Genomic DNA, 15,267 nt, shown 5'->3' on the forward strand with positions numbered 1-15,267 from the left:
TTACATTTTTGACAATTTCTTTTTTTGAAGAGAGGGGGGGGAGTTAGAGTGGCCCTACCCACAATAAAAAAAAGCAAAAAAAAACAAAAAGCTTTTACTTCAGCCTTGCTCTCGAAAAGGCCAACAGGTGCAATAGCTACCCGTCAACGGCCACGCTAAACTGAATGTGCCTGCCCTCGTCAGATCGCAGCCGCTACGCAGTTTGAGGCCGGGCAAGTACCGGCATGGGAGACTGGCTGGGAATCCCTGGTTCCGTTGACATTTTTGACAATTTCTTTTTTTGGAGAGAGGGGGGGAGTTAGAGTGGCCCTACCCACAATAAAAAAAAGCAAAAAAAACCAAAAAGCTTTTACTTCAGCCTTGCTCTCGAAAAGGCCAACAGGTGCAATAGCTACCCGTCAACGGCCACTCTAAACTGAATGTGCCTGCCCTCATCAGATCGCAGCCGCTACGCAGTTTGAGGCCGGGCAAGTACCGGCATGGGAGACTGGCTGGGAATCCCTGGTTCCGTTGACATTTTTGACAATTTCTTTTTTTGGAGAGAGGGGGGGGGAGTTAGAGTGGCCCTACCCACAATAAAAAAAAGCAAAAAAAAACAAAAAGCTTTTACTTCAGCCTTGCTCTCGAAAGGCCAACAGGTGCAATAGCTACTCGTCAACGGCCACTCTAAACTGAATGTGCCTGCCCTCGTCAGATCGCAGCCGCTACGCAGTTTGAGGCCGGGCAAGTACCGGCATGGAGACTGGCTGGGAATCCCTGGTTCCGTTGACATTATTGACAATTTCTTTTTTTGGAGAGAGGGGGGGGGAGTTAGAGTGGCCCTACCCACAATAAAAAAAAGCAAAAAAAAAACAAAAAGCTTTTACTTCAGCCTTGCTCTCGAAAAGGCCAACAGGTGCAATAGCTACCCGTCAACGGCCACTCTAAACTGAATGTGCCTGCCCTCGTCAGATCGCAGCCGCTACGCAGTTTGAGGCCGGGCAAGTACCGGCATGGGAGACTGGCTGGGAATCCCTGGTTCCGTTGACATTTTTGACAATTTCTTTTTTTGGAGAGAGGGGGGGGAGTTAGAGTGGCCCTACCCACAATAAAAAAAAGCAAAAAAAACCAAAAAGCTTTTACTTCAGCCTTGCTCTCGAAAAGGCCAACAGGTGCAATAGCTACCCGTCAACGGCCACTCTAAACTGAATGTGCCTGCCCTCGTCAGATCGCAGCCGCTACACAGTTTGAGGCCGGGCAAGTACCGGCATGGGAGACTGGCTGGGAATCCCTGGTTCCGTTGACATTTTTGACAATTTCTTTTTTTGGAGAGAGGGGGGGGAGTTAGAGTGGCCCTACCCACAATAAAAAAAAGCAAAAAAAAACAAAAAGCTTTTACTTCAGCCTTGCTCTCGAAAAGGCCAACAGGTGCAATAGCTACTCGTCAACGGCCACTCTAAACTGAATGTGCCTTCCCTCGTCAGATCGCAGCCGCTACGCAGTTTGAGGCCGGGCAAGTACCGGCATGGGAGACTGGCTGGGAATCCCTGGTTCCGTTGACATTTTTGACAATTTCTTTTTTTGGAGAGAGGTGGGGGAGTTAGAGTGGCCCTTACCTACAATAAAAAAAAGCAAAAATAAACAAAAAGCTTTTACTTCAGCCTTGCTCTCGAAAAGGCCAACAGGTGCAATAGCTACCCGTCAACGGCCACTCTAAACTGAATGTGCCTGCCCTCGTCAGATCGCAGCCGCTACGCAGTTTGAGGCCGGGCAAGTACCGGCATGGGAGACTGGCTGGGAATCCCTGGTTCCGTTGACATTTTTGACAATTTCTTTTTTTGGAGAGAGGGGGGGGGGAGTTAGAGTGGCCCTACCCACAATAAAAAAAAGCAAAAAAAAAACAAAAAGCTTTTACTTCAGCCTTGCTCTCGAAAAGGCCAACAGGTGCAATAGCTACCCGTCAACGGCCACTCTAAACTGAATGTGCCTGCCCTCGTCAGATCGCAGCCGCTACGCAGTTTGAGGCCGGGCAAGTACCGGCATGGGAGACTGGCTGGGAATCCCTGGTTCCGTTGACATTTTTGACAATTTCTTTTTTTGGAGAGAGGGGGGGGGAGTTAGAGTGGCCCTACCCACAATAAAAAAAAGCAAAAAAAAACAAAAAGCTTTTACTTCAGCCTTGCTCTCGAAAAGGCCAACAGGTGCAATAGCTACCCGTCAACGGTCACTCTAAACTGAATGTGCCTGCCCTCGTCAGATCGCAGCCGCTACGCAGTTTGAGGCCGGGCAAGTACCGGCATGGGAGACTGGCTGGGAATCCCTGGTTCCGTTGACATTTTTGACAATTTCTTTTTTTGGAGAGAGGGGGGGGAGTTAGAGTGGCCCTACCCACAATAAAAAAAAGCAAAAAAAACCAAAAAGCTTTTACTTCAGCCTTGCTCTCGAAAAGGCCAACAGGTGCAATAGCTACCCGTCAACGGCCACTCTAAACTGAATGTGCCTGCCCTTGTCAGATCGCAGCCGCTACGCAGTTTGAGGCCGGGCAAGTACCGGCATGGGAGACTGGCTGGGAATCCCTGGTTCCGTTGACATTTTTGACAATTTCTTTTTTTGGAGAGAGGGGGGGGAGTTAGAGTGGCCCTACCCACAATAAAAAAAAGCAAAAAAAAACAAAAAGCTTTTACTTCAGCCTTGCTCTCGAAAAGGCCAACAGGTGCAATAGCTACCCGTCAACGGCCACTCTAAACTGAATGTGCCTGCCCTCGTCAGATCGTAGCCGCTACGCAGTTTGAGGCCGGGCAAGTACCGGCATGGGAGACTGGCTGGGAATCCCTGGTTCCGTTGACATTTTTGACAATTTCTTTTTTTGGAGAGAGGGGGGGAGTTAGAGTGGCCCTACCCACAATAAAAAAAAGCAAAAAAAAACAAAAAGCTTTTACTTCAGCCTTGCTCTCGAAAAGGCCAACAGGTGCAATAGCTACCCGTCAACGGCCACTCTAAACTGAATGTGCCTGCCCTCGTCAGATCGCAGCCGCTACGCAGTTTGAGGCCGGGCAAGTACCGGCATGGGAGACTGGCTGGGAATCCCTGGTTCCGTTGACATTTTTGACAATTTCTTTTTTTGGAGAGAGGGGGGGGAGTTAGAGTGGCCCTACCCACAATAAAAAAAAGCAAAAAAACCAAAAAGCTTTTACTTCAGCCTTGCTCTCGAAAAGGCCAACAGGTGCAATAGCTACCCGTCAACGGCCACTCTAAACTGAATGTGCCTGCCCTCGTCAGATCGCAGCCGCTACGCAGTTTGAGGCCGGGCAAGTACCGGCATGGGAGACTGGCTGGGAATCCCTGGTTCCGTTGACATTTTTGACAATTTATTTTTTTGGAGAGAGGGGGGGGAGTTAGAGTGGCCCTACCCACAATAAAAAAAAGCAAAAAAAAACAAAAAGCTTTTACTTCAGCCTTGCTCTCGAAAAGGCCAACAGGTGCAATAGCTACTCGTCAACGGCCACTCTAAACTGAATGTGCCTGCCCTCGTCAGATCGCAGCCGCTACGCAGTTTGAGGCCGGGCAAGTACCGGCATGGGAGACTGGCTGGGAATCCCTGGTTCCGTTGACATTATTGACAATTTCTTTTTTTGGAGAGAGGGGGGGGAGTTAGAGTGGCCCTACCCACAATAAAAAAAAGCAAAAAAAAACAAAAAGCTTTTACTTCAGCCTTGCTCTCGAAAAGGCCAACAGGTGCAATAGCTACCCGTCAACGGCCACTCTAAACTGAATGTGCCTGCCCTCGTCAGATTGCAGCCGCTACGCAGTTTGAGGCCGGGCAAGTACCGGCATGGGAGACTGGCTGGGAATCCCTGGTTCCGTTGACATTTTTGACAATTTCTTTTTTTGGAGAGAGGGGGGGGAGTTAGAGTGGCCCTACCCACAATGAAAAAAAGCAAAAAAAAACAAAAAGCTTTTACTTCAGCCTTGCTCTCGAAAAGGCCAACAGGTGCAATAGCTACCCGTCAACGGACACTCTAAACTGAATGTGCCTGCCCTCGTCAGATCGCAGCCGCTACGCAGTTTGAGGCCGGGCAAGTACCAGCATGGGAGACTGGCTGGGAATCCCTGGTTCCGTTGACAATTTTGACATTTTCTTTTTTTGGAGAGGGGGGGGGAGTTAGAGTGGCCCTACCCACAATAAAAAAAAGCAAAAAAAAACAAAAAGCTTTTACTTCAGCCTTGCTCTCGAAAAGGCCAACAGGTGCAATAGCTACCCGTCAACGGCCACTCTAAACTGAATGTGCCTGCCCTCGTCAGATCGCAGCCGCTACGCAGTTTGAGGCCGGGCAAGTACCGGCATGGGAGACTGGCTGGGAGTCCCTGGTTCCGTTGACATTTTTGACAATTTCTTTTTTTGGAGAGAGGGGGGGGGAGTTAGAGTGGCCCTACCCACAATGAAAAAAAGCAAAAAAAAACAAAAAGCTTTTACTTCAGCCTTGCTCTCGAAAAGGCCAACAGGTGCAATAGCTACCCGTCAATGGCCACTCTAAACTGAATGTGCCTGCCCTCGTCAGATCGCAGCCGCTACGCAGTTTGAGGCCGGGCAAGTACCAGCATGGGAGACTGGCTGGGAATCCCTGGTTCCGTTGACATTTTTGACAATTTCTTTTTTTGGAGAGAGGGGGGGGAGTTAGAGTGGCCCTACCCACAATAAAAAAAAGCAAAAAAAAACAAAAAGCTTTTACTTCAGCCTTGCTCTCGAAAAGGCCAACAGGTGCAATAGCTACTCGTCAACGGCCACTCTAAACTGAATGTGCCTGCCCTCGTCAGATCGCAGCCGCTACGCAGTTTGAGGCCGGGCAAGTACCGGCATGGGAGACTGGCTGGGAATCCCTGGTTCTGTTGACATTTTTGACAATTTCTTTTTTTGGAGAGAGGGGGGGAGTTAGAGTGGCCCTACCCACAATGAAAAAAAGCAAAAAAAACCAAAAAGCTTTTACTTCAGCCTTGCTCTCGAAAAGGCCAACAGGTGCAATAGCTACCCGTCAACGGCCACTCTAAACTGAATGTGCCTGCCCTCGTCAGATCGCAGCCGCTACGCAGTTTGAGGCCGGGCAAGTACCGGCATGGGAGACTGGCTGGGAATCCCTGGTTCCGTTGACATTTTTGACAATTTATTTTTTTGGAGAGAGGGGGGGGAGTTAGAGTGGCCCTACCCACAATAAAAAAAAGCAAAAAAAAACAAAAAGCTTTTACTTCAGCCTTGCTCTCGAAAAGGCCAACAGGTGCAATAGCTACTCGTCAACGGCCACTCTAAACTGAATGTGCCTGCCCTCGTCAGATCGCAGCCGCTACGCAGTTTGAGGCCGGGCAAGTACCGGCATGGGAGACTGGCTGGGAATCCCTGGTTCCGTTGACATTTTTGACAATTTCTTTTTTTGGAGAGAGGGGGGGGGAGTTAGAGTGGCCCTACCCACAATAAAAAAAAGCAAAAAAAAACAAAAAGCTTTTACTTCAGCCTTGCTCTCGAAAAGGCCAACAGGTGCAATAGCTACCCGTCAACGGCCACTCTAAACTGAATGTGCCTGCCCTCGTCAGATCGCAGCCGCTACGCAGTTTGAGGCCGGGCAAGTACCGGCATGGGAGACTGGCTGGGAATCCCTGGTTCCGTTGACATTTTTGACAATTTCTTTTTTTGGAGAGAGGGGGGGGAGTTAGAGTGGCCCTACCCACAATGAAAAAAAGCAAAAAAAAACAAAAAGCTTTTACTTCAGCCTTGCTCTCGAAAAGGCCAAAAGGTGCAATAGCTACCCGTCAACGGACACTCTAAACTGAATGTGCCTGCCCTCGTCAGATCGCAGCCGCTACGCAGTTTGAGGCCGGGCAAGTACCGGCATGGGAGACTGGCTGGGAATCCCTGGTTCCGTTGACATTTTTGACATTTTCTTTTTTTGGAGAGGGGGGGGGAGTTAGAGTGGCCCTACCCACAATAAAAAAAAGCAAAAAAAAACAAAAAGCATTTACTTCAGCCTTGCTCTCGAAAAGGCCAACAGGTGCAATAGCTACCCGTCAACGGCCACTCTAAACTGAATGTGCCTGCCCTCGTCAGATCGCAGCCGCTACGCAGTTTGAGGCCTGGCAAGTACCGGCATGGGAGACTGGCTGGGAATCCCTGGTTCCGTTGACATTTTTGACAATTTCTTTTTTTGGAGAGAGGGGGGGGAGTTAGAGTGGCCCTACCCACAATAAAAAAAAGCAAAAAAAAACAAAAAGCTTTTACTTCAGCCTTGCTCTCGAAAAGACCAACAGGTGCAATAGCTACCCGTCAACGGCCACTCTAAACTGAATGTGCCTGCCCTCGTCAGATCGCAGCCGCTACGCAGTTTGAGGCCGGGCAAGTACCGGCATGGGAGACTGGCTGGGAATCCCTGGTTCCGTTGACATTTTTGACAATTTCTTTTTTTGGAGAGAGGGGGGGGAGTTAGAGTGGCCCTACCCACAATAAAAAAAGCAAAAAAAAACAAAAAGCTTTTACTTCAGCCTTGCTCTCGAAAAGGCCAACAGGTGCAATAGCTACCCGTCAACGGCCACTCTAAACTGAATGTGCCTGCCCTCGTCAGATCGCAGCCGCTACGCAGTTTGAGGCCGGGCAAGTACCGGCATGGGAGACTGGCTGGGAATCCCTGGTTCCGTTGACATTTTTGACAATTTCTTTTTTTGGAGAGAGGGGGGGGAGTTAGAGTGGCCCTACCCACAATAAAAAAAAGCAAAAAAAAACAAAAAGCTTTTACTTCAGCCTTGCTCTCGAAAAGGCCAACAGGTGCAATAGCTACCCGTCAACGGCCACTCTAAACTGAATGTGCCTGCACTCGTCAGATCGCAGCCGCTACGCAGTTTGAGGCCGGGCAAGTACCGGCATGGGAGACTGGCTGGGAATCCCTGGTTCCGTTGACATTTTTGACAATTTCTTTTTTTGAAGAGAGGGGGGGGAGTTAGAGTGGCCCTACCCACAATAAAAAAAAGCAAAAAAAAACAAAAAGCTTTTACTTCAGCCTTGCTCTCGAAAAGGCCAACAGGTGCAATAGCTACCCGTCAACGGCCACGCTAAACTGAATGTGCCTGCCCTCGTCAGATCGCAGCCGCTACGCAGTTTGAGGCCGGGCAAGTACCGGCATGGGAGACTGGCTGGGAATCCCTGGTTCCGTTGACATTTTTGACAATTTCTTTTTTTGGAGAGAGGGGGGGAGTTAGAGTGGCCCTACCCACAATAAAAAAAAGCAAAAAAAACCAAAAAGCTTTTACTTCAGCCTTGCTCTCGAAAAGGCCAACAGGTGCAATAGCTACCCGTCAACGGCCACTCTAAACTGAATGTGCCTGCCCTCATCAGATCGCAGCCGCTACGCAGTTTGAGGCCGGGCAAGTACCGGCATGGGAGACTGGCTGGGAATCCCTGGTTCCGTTGACATTTTTGACAATTTCTTTTTTTGGAGAGAGGGGGGGGAGTTAGAGTGGCCCTACCCACAATAAAAAAAAGCAAAAAAAACAAAAAAGCTTTTACTTCAGCCTTGCTCTCGAAAAGGCCAACAGGTGCAATAGCTACCCGTCAACGGCCACTCTAAACTGAATGTGCCTGCCCTCGTCAGATCGCAGCCGCTACGCAGTTTGAGGCCGGGCAAGTATCGGCATGGGAGACTGGCTGGGAATCCCTGGTTCCGTTGACATTTTTGACAATTTCTTTTTTTGGAGAGAGGGGGGGGAGTTAGAGTGGCCCTACCCACAATAAAAAAAAGCAAAAAAAAACAAAAAGCTTTTACTTCAGCCTTGCTCTCGAAAAGGCCAACAGGTGCAATAGCTACCCGTCAACGGCCACTCTAAACTGAATGTGCCTGCCCTCGTCAGATCGCAGCCGCTACGCAGTTTGAGGCCGGGCAAGTACCGGCATGGGAGACTGGCTGGGAATCCCTGGTTCCGTTGACATTTTTGACAATTTCTTTTTTTGGAGAGAGGGGGGGGAGTTAGAGTGGCCCTACCCACAATAAAAAAAAGCAAAAAAAAAACAAAAAGCTTTTACTTCAGCCTTGCTCTCGAAAAGGCCAACAGGTGCAATAGCTACCCGTCAACGGCCACTCTAAACTGAATGTGCCTGCCCTCGTCAGATCGCAGCCGCTACGCAGTTTGAGGCCGGGCAAGTACCAGCATGGGAGACTGGCTGGGAATCCCTGGTTCCATTGACATTTTTGACAATTTCTTTTTTTGGAGAGAGGGGGGTGGAGTTAGAGTGGCCCTACCCACAATAAAAAAAAGCAAAAAAAAACAAAAAGCTTTTACTTCAGCCTTGCTCTCGAAAAGGCCAACAGGTGCAATAGCTACCCGTCAACGGCCACTCTAAACTGAATGTGCCTGCCCTCGTCAGATCGCAGCCGCTACGCAGTTTGAGGCCGGGCAAGTACCGGCATGGGAGACTGGCTGGGAATCCCTGGTTCCGTTGACATTTTTGACAATTTCTTTTTTTGGAGAGAGGGGGGGGAGTTAGAGTGGCCCTACCCACAATAAAAAAAGCAAAAAAAACAAAAAGCTTTTACTTCAGCCTTGCTCTCGAAAAGGCCAACAGGTGCAATAGCTACCCGTCAACGGCCACTCTAAACTGAATGTGCCTGCCCTCATCAGATCGCAGCCGCTACGCAGTTTGAGGCCGGGCAAGTACCGGCATGGGAGACTGGCTGGGAATCCCTGGTTCCGTTGACATTTTTGACAATTTCTTTTTTTGGAGAGAGGGGGGGGAGTTAGAGTGGCCCTACCCACAATAAAAAAAAGCAAAAAAAAACAAAAAGCTTTTACTTCAGCCTTGCTCTCAAAAAGGCCAACAGGTGCAATAGCTACCCGTCAACGGCCACTCTAAACTGAATGTGCCTGCCCTCGTCAGATCGCAGCCGCTACGCAGTTTGAGGCCGGGCAAGTACCGGCATGGGAGACTGGCTGGGAATCCCTGGTTCCGTTGACATTTTTGACAATTTCTTTTTTTGGAGAGAGGGGGGGGAGTTAGAGTGGCCCTACCCACAATAAAAAAAAGCAAAAAAAAACAAAAAGCTTTTACTTCAGCCTTGCTCTCGAAAAGGCCAACAGGTGCAATAGCTACCCGTCAACGGCCACTCTAAACTGAATGTGCCTGCCCTCGTCAGATCGCAGCCACTACGCAGTTTGAGGCCGGGCAAGTACCGGCATGGGAGACTGGCTGGGAATCCCTGGTTCCATTGACATTTTTGACAATTTCTTTTTTTGGAGAGAGGGGGGGAGTTAGAGTGGCCCTACCCACAATAAAAAAAAGCAAAAAAAAACAAAAAGCTTTTACTTCAGCCTTGCTCTCGAAAAGGCCAACAGGTGTCATAGCTACCCGTCAACGGCCACTCTAAACTGAATGTGCCTGCCCTCGTCAGATCGCAGCCGCTACGCAGTTTGAGGCTGGGCAAGTACCGGCATGGGAGACTGGCTGGGAATCCCTGGTTCCGTTGACATTTTTGACAATTTCTTTTTTTGGAGAGAGGGGGAGGAGTTAGAGTGGCCCTACCCACAATAAAAAAAAGCAAAAAAAAACAAAAAGCTTTTACTTCAGCCTTGCTCTCGAAAAGGCCAACAGGTGCAATAGCTACCCGTCAACGGCCACTCTAAACTGAATGTGCCTGCCCTCGTCAGATCGCAGCCGCTACGCAGTTTGAGGCCGGGCAAGTACCGGCATGGGAGACTGGCTGGGAATCCCTGGTTCCGTTGACATTTTTGACAATTTCTTTTTTTGGAGAGAGGGGGGGAGTTAGAGTGGCCCTACCCACAATAAAAAAAGCAAAAAAAAACAAAAAGCTTTTACTTCAGCCTTGCTCTCGAAAAGGCCAACAGGTGCAATAGCTACCCGTCAACGGCCACTCTAAACTGAATGTGCCTGCCCTCGTCAGATCGCAGCCGCTACGCAGTTTGAGGCCGGGCAAGTACCGGCATGGGAGACTGGCTGGGAATCCCTGGTTCCGTTGACATTTTTGACAATTTCTTTTTTTGGAGAGAGGGGGGGGAGTTAGAGTGGCCCTACCCACAATAAAAAAAAGCAAAAAAAAACAAAAAGCTTTTACTTCAGCCTTGCTCTCGAAAAGGCCAACAGGTGCAATAGCTACCCGTCAACGGCCACTCTAAACTGAATGTGCCTGCCCTCGTCAGATCGCAGCCGCTACGCAGTTTGAGGCCGGGCAAGTACCGGCATGGGAGACTGGCTGGGAATCCCTGGTTCCGTTGACATTTTTGACAATTTCTTTTTTTGGAGAGAGGGGGGGGGGAGTTAGAGTGGCCCTACCCACAATAAAAAAAAGCAAAAAAAAAAAAAAGCTTTTACTTCAGCCTTGCTCTCGAAAAGGCCAACAGGTGCAATAGCTACCCGTCAACGGCCACTCTAAACTGAATGTGCCTGCCCTCGTCAGATAGCAGCCGCTACGCAGTTTGAGGCCGGGCAAGTACCGGCATGGGAGACTGGCTGGGAATCCCTGGTTCCGTTGACATTTTTGACAATTTCTTTTTTTGGAGAGAGGGGGGGGAGTTAGAGTGGCCCCACCCACAATAAAAAAAGCAAAAAAAAACAAAAAGCTTTTACTTCAGCCTTGCTCTCGAAAAGGCCAACAGGTGCAATAGCTACCCTTCAACGGCCACTCTAAACTGAATGTGCCTGCCCTCGTCAGATCGCAGCCGCTACGCAGTTTGAGGCCGGGCAAGTACCGGCATGGGAGACTGGCTGGGAATCCCTGGTTCCGTTGACATTTTTGACAATTTCTTTTTTTGGAGAGAGGGGGGGGAGTTAGAGTGGCCCTACCCACAATAAAAAAAAGCAAAAAAACCCAAAAAGCTTTTACTTCAGCCTTGCTCTCGAAAAGGCCAACAGGTGCAATAGCTACCCATCAACGGCCACTCTAAACTGAATGTGCCTGCCCTCGTCAGATCGCAGCCGCTACGCAGTTTGAGGCCGGGCAAGTACCGGCATGGGAGACTGGCTGGGAATCCCTGGTTCCGTTGACATTTTTGACAATTTCTTTTTTTGGAGATAGGGGGGGGAGTTAGAGTGGCCCTACCCACAATAAAAAAAAGCAAAAAAAAACAAAAAGCTTTTACTTCAGCCTTGCTCTCGAAAAGGCCAACAGGTGCAATAGCTACCCGTCAACGGCCACTCTAAACTGAATGTGCCTGCCCTCGTCAGATCGCAGCCGCTACGCAGTTTGAGGCCGGGCAAGTACCGGCAAGGGAGACTGGCTGGGAATCCCTGGTTCCGTTGACATTTTTGACAATTTCTTTTTTTGGAGAGAGGGGGGGGAGTTAGAGTGGCCCTACCCACAATAAAAAAAAGCAAAAAAAACCAAAAAGCTTTTACTTCAGCCTTGCTCTCGAAAAGGCCAACAGGTGCAATAGCTACCCGTCAACGGCCACTCTAAACTGAATGTGCCTGCCCTCGTCAGATCGCAGCCGCTACGCAGTTTGAGGCAGGGCAAGTACCGGCATGGGAGACTGGCTGGGAATCCCTGATTCCGTTGACATTTTTGACAATTTCTTTTTTTGGAGAGAGGGGGGGGAGTTAGAGTGGCCCTACCCACAATAAAAAAAAGCAAAAAAAACCAAAAAGCTTTTACTTCAGCCTTGCTCTCGAAAAGGCCAACAGGTGCAATAGCTACCCGTCAACGGCCACTCTAAACTGAATGTGCCTGCCCTCGTCAGATCGCAGCCGCTACGCAGTTTGAGGCCGGGCAAGTACCGGCATGGGAGACTGGCTGGGAATCCCTGGTTCCGTTGACATTTTTGACAATTTCTTTTTTTGGAGAGAGGGGGGGGAGTTAGAGTGGCCCTACCCACAATAAAAAAAAGCAAAAAAAAACAAAAAGCTTTTACTTCAGCCTTGCTCTCGAAAAGGCCAACAGGTGCAATAGCTACCCGTCAACGGCCACTCTAAACTGAATGTGCCTGCCCTCGTCAGATCGCAGCCGCTACGCAGTTTGAGGCCGGGCAAGTACCGGCATGGGAGACTGGCTGGGAATCCCTGGTTCCGTTGACATTTTTGACAATTTCTTTTTTTGGAGAGAGGGGGGGGGGAGTTAGAGTGGCCCTACCCACAATAAAAAAAAGCAAAAAAAACCAAAAAGCTTTTACTTCAGCCTTGCTCTCGAAAAGGCCAACAGGTGCAATAGCTACCCGTCAACGGCCACTCTAAACTGAATGTGCCTGCCCTCGGCAGATCGCAGCTGCTACGCAGTTTGAGGCCGGGCAAGTACCGGCATGGGAGACTGGCTGGGAATCCCTGGTTCCGTTGACATTTTTGACAATTTCTTTTTTTGGAGAGAGGGAGGGGAGTTAGAGTGGCCCTACCCACAATAAAAAAAAGCAAAAAAAAACAAAAAGCTTTTACTTCAGCCTTGCTCTCGAAAAGGCCAACAGGTGCAATAGCTACCCGTCAACGGCCACTCTAAACTGAATGTGCCTGCCCTCGTCAGATCGCAGCCGCTACGCAGTTTGAGGCCGGGCAAGTACCGGCATGGGAGACTGGCTGGGATTCCCTGGTTCCGTTGACATTTTTGACAATTTCTTTTTTTGGAGAGAGGGGGGGGAGTTAGAGTGGCCCTACCCACAATAAAAAAAAGCAAAAAAAAAACAAAAAGCTTTTACTTCAGCCTTGCTCTCGAAAAGGCCAACAGGTGCAATAGCTACCCGTCAACGGCCACTCTAAACTGAATGTGCCTGCCCTCGTCAGATCGCAGCCGCTACGCAGTTTGAGGCCGGGCAAGTACCGGCATGGGAGACTGGCTGGGAATCCCTGGTTCCGTTGACATTTTTGACAATTTCTTTTTTTGGAGAGAGGGGGGGGAGTTAGAGTGGCCCTACCCACAATAAAAAAAAGCAAAAAAAACCAAAAAGCTTTTACTTCAGCCTTGCTCTCGAAAAGGCCAACAGGTGCAATAGCTACCCGTCAACGGCCACTCTAAACTGAATGTGCCTGCCCTCGTCAGATCGCAGCCGCTACGCAGTTTGAGGCCGGGCAAGTACCGGCATGGGAGACTGGCTGGGAATCCCTGGTTCCGTTGACATTTTTGACAATTTCTTTTTTTGGAGAGAGGGGGGGGGGGAGTTAGAGTGGCCCTACCCACAATAAAAAAAAGCAAAAAAAAACAAAAAGCTTTTACTTCAGCCTTGCTCTCAAAAAGGCCAACAGGTGCAATAGCTACCCGTCAACGGCCACTCTAAACAGAATGTGCCTGCCCTCGTCAGATCGCAGCCGCTACGCAGTTTGAGGCCGGGCAAGTACCGGCATGGGAGACTGGCTGGGAATCCCTGGTTCCGTTGACATTTTTGACAATTTCTTTTTTTGGAGAGAGGGGGGGGGAGTTAGAGTGGCCCTACCCACAATAAAAAAAAGCAAAAAAAAACAAAAAGCTTTTACTTCAGCCTTGCTCTCGAAAAGGCCAACAGGTGCAATAGCTACCCGGCAACGGCCACTCTAAACTGAATGTGCCTGCCCTCGTCAGATCGCAGCCGCTACGCAGTTTGAGGCCGGGCAAGTACCGGCATGGGAGACTGGCTGGGAATCCCTGGTTCCGTTGACATTTTTGACAATTTCTTTTTTTGGAGAGAGGGGGGGGAGTTAGAGTGGCCCTACCCACAATAAAAAAAAGCAAAAAAAACCAAAAAGCTTTTACTTCAGCCTTGCTCTCGAAAAGGCCAACAGGTGCAATAGCTACCCGTCAACGGCCACTCTAAACTGAATGTGCCTGCCCTCGTCAGATCGCAGCCGCTACGCAGTTTGAGGCCGGGCAAGTACCGGCATGGGAGACTGGCTGGGAATCCCTGGTTCCGTTGACATTTTTGACAATTTCTTTTTTTGGAGAGAGGGGGGGGAGTTAGAGTGGCCCTACCCACAATAAAAAAAAGCAAAAAAAACCAAAAAGCTTTTACTTCAGCCTTGCTCTCGAAAAGGCCAACAGGTGCAATAGCTACCCGTCAACGGCCACTCTAAACTGAATGTGCCTGCCCTCGTCAGATCGCAGCCACTACGCAGTTTGAGGCCGGGCAAGTACCGGCATGGGAGACTGGCTGGGAATCCCTGGTTCCGTTGACATTTTTGACAATTTCTTTTTTTGGAGAGAGGGGGGGAGTTAGAGTGGCCCTACCCACAATAAAAAAAAGCAAAAAAAAACAAAAAGCTTTTACTTCAGCCTTAATCTCGAAAAGGCCAACAGGTGCAATAGCTACCCGTCAACGGCCACTCTAAACTGAATGTGCCTGCCCTCGTCAGATCGCAGCCGCTACGCAGTTTGAGGCCGGGCAAGTACCGGCATGGGAGACTGGCTGGGAATCCCTGGTTCCGTTGACATTTTTGACAATTTCTTTTTTTGGAGAGAGGGGGGGGAGTTAGAGTGGCCCTACCCACAATAAAAAAAAGCAAAAAAAAACAAAAAGCTTTTACTTCAGCCTTGCTCTCAAAAAGGCCAACAGGTGCAATAGCTACCCGTCAACGGCCACTCTAAACTGAATGTGCCTGCCCTCGTCAGATCGCAGCCGCTACGCAGTTTGAGGCCGGGCAAGTACCGGCATGGGAGACTGGCTGGGAATCCCTGGTTCCGTTGACATTTTTGACAATTTCTTTTTTTGGAGAGAGGGGGGGGAGTTAGAGTGGCCCTACCCACAATAAAAAAAAGCAAAAAAAACCAAAAAGCTTTTACTTCAGCCTTGCTCTCGAAAAGGCCAACAGGTGCAATAGCTACCCGTCAACGGCCACTCTAAACTGAATGTGCCTGCCCTCGTCAGATCGCAGCCACTACGCAGTTTGAGGCCGGGCAAGTACCGGCATGGGAGACTGGCTGGGAATCCCTGGTTCCGTTGCCATTTTTGACAATTTCTTTTTTTGGAGAGAGGGGGGGGAGTTAGAGTGGCCCTACCCACAATAAAAAAAAGCAAAAAAAAACAAAAAGCTTTTACTTCAGCCTTAATCTCAAAAAGGCCAACAGGTGCAATAGCTACCCGTCAACGGCCACTCTAAACTGAATGTGCCTGCCCTCGTCAGATCGCAGCCGCTACGCAGTTTGAGGCCGGGCAAGTACCGGCATGGGAGACTGGCTGGGAATCCCTGGTTCCGTTGACATTTTTGACAATTTCTTTTTTTGGAGAGAGGGGGGGAAGTTAGAGTGGCCCTACCCACAATAAAAAAAAGCAAAAAAAAACAAAAAGCTTTTACTTCAGCCTTGCTCTCGAAAAGGCCAACAGGTGCAATAGCTACCCGTCAACGGCCACTCTAAA

General features: G+C 49.4%; 10 pseudogenes; all 10 read left to right on the top strand.

Moving 5' to 3' along the window:
- Positions 1-142: 142 nt before the first annotated feature.
- On the top strand, positions 143-261 carry LOC142280237 (5S ribosomal RNA; annotated as a pseudogene).
- Positions 262-397: 136 nt separating this feature from the next.
- On the top strand, positions 398-516 carry LOC142280244 (5S ribosomal RNA; annotated as a pseudogene).
- A 1,679-nt stretch (positions 517-2,195) lies between these two features.
- On the top strand, positions 2,196-2,314 carry LOC142280232 (5S ribosomal RNA; annotated as a pseudogene).
- A 1,671-nt stretch (positions 2,315-3,985) lies between these two features.
- On the top strand, positions 3,986-4,104 carry LOC142280230 (5S ribosomal RNA; annotated as a pseudogene).
- Positions 4,105-5,777: 1,673 nt separating this feature from the next.
- LOC142280242 (5S ribosomal RNA) lies at positions 5,778-5,896 on the top strand (annotated as a pseudogene).
- A 903-nt stretch (positions 5,897-6,799) lies between these two features.
- LOC142280233 (5S ribosomal RNA) lies at positions 6,800-6,918 on the top strand (annotated as a pseudogene).
- A 137-nt stretch (positions 6,919-7,055) lies between these two features.
- On the top strand, positions 7,056-7,174 carry LOC142280238 (5S ribosomal RNA; annotated as a pseudogene).
- A 136-nt stretch (positions 7,175-7,310) lies between these two features.
- On the top strand, positions 7,311-7,429 carry LOC142280245 (5S ribosomal RNA; annotated as a pseudogene).
- Positions 7,430-8,590: 1,161 nt separating this feature from the next.
- LOC142280231 (5S ribosomal RNA) lies at positions 8,591-8,709 on the top strand (annotated as a pseudogene).
- Positions 8,710-13,970: 5,261 nt separating this feature from the next.
- Positions 13,971-14,089, top strand: LOC142280236 (5S ribosomal RNA; annotated as a pseudogene).
- Positions 14,090-15,267: the final 1,178 nt, after the last annotated feature.

Source organism: Anomaloglossus baeobatrachus, unplaced genomic scaffold, assembly GCF_048569485.1.
Source record: "Anomaloglossus baeobatrachus isolate aAnoBae1 unplaced genomic scaffold, aAnoBae1.hap1 Scaffold_4499, whole genome shotgun sequence".
NCBI lineage: Eukaryota > Metazoa > Chordata > Amphibia > Anura > Aromobatidae > Anomaloglossus > Anomaloglossus baeobatrachus.